Source organism: Myotis yumanensis, unplaced genomic scaffold, assembly GCF_028538775.1.
Source record: "Myotis yumanensis isolate MYYU_CA2020_CCGP unplaced genomic scaffold, mMyoYum1.0.hap1 SCAF_16, whole genome shotgun sequence".
In the NCBI taxonomy this organism is placed as follows: Eukaryota; Metazoa; Chordata; class Mammalia; order Chiroptera; family Vespertilionidae; genus Myotis; species Myotis yumanensis.
Window position 1 is genome coordinate 29,885,522 of NW_027223767.1, and position 3,399 is coordinate 29,888,920.

At 44.2% G+C, this 3,399-nt stretch overlaps 1 long non-coding RNA gene across 1 annotated transcript; it reads left to right on the forward strand.

Moving 5' to 3' along the window:
* Nucleotides 1–1,954: 1,954 nt before the first annotated feature.
* LOC138994874 (uncharacterized) lies at nucleotides 1,955–3,182 on the forward strand. The gene is made up of 2 exons (XR_011468483.1): nucleotides 1,955–2,294; nucleotides 3,063–3,182. It is a non-coding gene; the product is annotated as an uncharacterized lncRNA (long non-coding RNA).
* The last annotated feature ends 217 nt before the right edge of the window (nucleotides 3,183–3,399 follow it).

Sequence of the window (3,399 nt, forward strand, 5' to 3'; positions counted from 1 at the left end):
GGCATGTTCCAAATGGCAAAAAAAGAAAAGAAAAAAAAGAGGCCACCAGTGCTGGGAAGTGGTGGAAGCCAGGTAAAGGCTTAGTGACCTTGAACTCACTCCTCATACAGATGAAGAAACTGAGGCCTGAGAGGAGGGAGGGTTAGACCCTAGGTCCCCCAACCCCAGTTCAATGCCACCTCTCCCTTACACTCCACCTGAAGTTTGCTCAGAATCAAAGTCACCGTTTGGCTTTCAGTGTGAGAGCTTTGCCTACTTTGGAACCAGAAAGTAAAATCAGAGACCAATGAAGAAGAGAAGGGGTCCTCCTGCAGGTGTTTCTCTTCAAGTCCAACCTCATTTTCCTCTCTCCTAATTGACACCTAGCTGGGGGCTTGCTTGGCTCAAGAAAGAATCACACACACACAAAAACAAATCACAGATCTGTGAACTTCAGGAGAAGGGAGGGACTCATATGACTCATTCAACCAACGTCCAGGAGAGACTCTCCATCCGCCAGTGTACCTGGCACTGCCGCCTCATTTAATAGAAGACAAGAAGTCCCAGAGAGGAAGTGTGACTCACTCAGGATGGCCCCGCTAGTAAGCAGCTGTGCTGGGACTTGGATACGAGTCTCTGGGTCCAAAGCCAGTGTTCATCTCAACAAAAAAAGTTTTAAAGATAAAATTCATTTTCAAACTTGGACAAGCATCAATGGAGCCATAATTAAAATTTATTTATTTAATCCATTCATTCAACAAATACTGATTGAGTGGGATATGCCCATATATATTGACAAGAGATGCATGGTATGACCGCCTGGTAGCATTAAAGAACTGTGTGAGGTTTGGGGCTTTGAATTTAAAATATTTTTTTAGTGATTTCAGAGAGGAAGAGAGAGGGAGAGAGAGAGAGAGAAACATCAATGATGAGAGAGAATCATTGATCGGCTGCCTCCTGCACGACCCCTACTGGGGATTGAGCCCGCAACCCGGGCATGTGCCCTTGACCGGAATAGAACCTAGGACCTTTCAATCCACAGGCTAGTGTTGAGGTTTTGAATTTAAAGCGTGAGCCACCAGCATGGTTGTGCGTTTTTCTCGAACCTTATGCAGCTACACAGGGTCAGGCACCAAGTAAGTGGAAAGTTAGATCTAACCCGGTTGTGGTTTTGCCAAAGGAATATGATGAAGTGAAGAGGGAGAGTTGAGGGTGTGCAAGAAAGTGATCAAGATGAGGAATCATAGGATTTAAAAGTGAATTTTATTTTAAAACTTTACAAAACGAATGTTGAAACCAGGCTGTGATGCCTGTTCAGGTTGGAATGATAATATTGTCATCTTTGTACCGAAGCTGTCTTAAGAGTGTTTGCCTGGGCTGGGTCAGCTTGTAGACGCAGGAGGTTCTCCTTGATTTACATTGCTGTTTGAGCCAGTGCTCGACCTGAGGGCCTCAGGACGTTCCTTCCTCCGGAAGGAGCCTTTTGAGACAAATCTCAGGGTCAGTCCAAAGCTCAGGAGCTGCAACTCAACTTGTAAAGCCCTTTTATAGCATTACTTGCATAAGTAAATAGTTGGCTTCCTATTTCAGGAAGGGACGTATTTGTTCTCAAGGCTGCCTTGTGTCCTGGGCACCCACTGGGGTCCTGGAAAGCAGCCACTCCTCTCCTGACATCGTTTTGAAATAGCCTGGGCGATTTGGACTCTTCAGCCACAAAATGCAAGAGTACACCGAATTCAGCTGAAATGTAAGCTGCACTGCTTCCCCTCTCAGTTTGGTCGTCTGTCCATCCCCTAACTTCTCATAGCACTTCCTGGGAATCTGGCCTCCTTGCCACTCATTGTAGGGGCCCATGCATGATACGCACTACGTGGTTTTCATTGATGTCAGCAGTGATAATGATTAAGTGCAAACACCCCACCCCATTCACATGTCTCCTTTTTTCCTGCAGAGCCCCCTGTGAGTGAAAGTGTGAATGCCTTCCAGAATTTCTCCCAGAACTTGTACCTAGAGTTCAGGTGAAGTGAAAGGGTAGAAAGTAAATTCTTTTTTGTTGTTATTGTTGTTATTGTTAATCCTCACCCGAGGGTATTTTTCCATTGATTTTTAGAGAGTGGAAGGGAGGAGAGAGACACACAGAGAGAAACATCGAGGTGAGGGAGACACATCAATTGTTTGCCTCCCACATGAGCCCTGACCAGGGCTGGGGATCAAGCCTGCAACTGAGATACGTGCCAGTGACTGGAATCAAACGCAGGACCCTTCAGTCTGAGGGCCAACATTCTATCCACCGAGCCAAACTGGCTAGGAGGAAAGTAAGTCCTTCTGATATGAATCACACCACCACCCTTCCCGCACTTCAGATATCGACCTCTACCCTACCTAGACGCGGCAGTCCTTGGAAAAACCCAGAACAGAAACTTCCCTGCCAAGTGAAGGTATAAGAAAAGCAGAAGTATATGCACATATTAAAAATGTATCAAGATGTACACTTCAAATGTGTACTCTTTACTGTAGGTAAATTATAATCCAATAGAAATTTTTAAAATAAAGCAAATTCTAGATTATGTTCTAACCAGCATAGGATCTAGGGGTGGGAGCCAGCAAGAATGCGTAGGTTACCCACGTTCAGATCCCAATGTTCTTGGTTGCCTTTCACAAGAGGACATCAAAATAGTGATGAGTGATTGCCTATTGTTGTTTCCAAAAGAGAACAATTCCAGGTAAGGCACCCCACCCCCTACTCTTGCCCTCACATTCTCAATCCCTACAAGAGATTTAAACAAGAAAAACCCAGGAAATTCCAAGTGTGAATACCTCCCCAGATAAGACAGAAATGGAAGAAAACCAAACTTTTCAAAGTAAGCATTTTGATCTTCATGCAAACATGGAGTTAATCTTAGGACAGCTAAGCACAATTACACAGATGAATTCATTGTGTGAAATGGTCATTGAGCGTAGAGAATGTTAGTGCCAGTTCAGAGTCCAGGCTCTGCAGGGGTCATACCTGAATCTGCTGAGTTGAGCACATGGAAACCTCCGTGTGCATTCAGGCTTGACCATTGTTTTTTCATTTATTTCAGAGTTGCTCACTGGAGTGGCTTCAGGAAATGCAAATCGAATGTCGGCAGCGGTATTTAAAGACATGAAGGGTTTCGATGTGTGTTAAACTGAAAATAGGAATAAATGTCTTTTGGGATGTATTTACATGTACTAATATTGTTATTAAGATAACGGTATAATTTTTATAATTCTTTGCCCTTCAAATCAGCTTCTATTCGTACAGAAAGAATACAAGCATTAGACTGGGGACCATGGCAACCAGGTTCTAGCTGCCATTCCATCTCAAATTCTCTGGGAGTCCTCAGTTACTTCCTTCTTTGACTCTGGGCCTCCACATTGTAAACTGAGGAGCTTGGA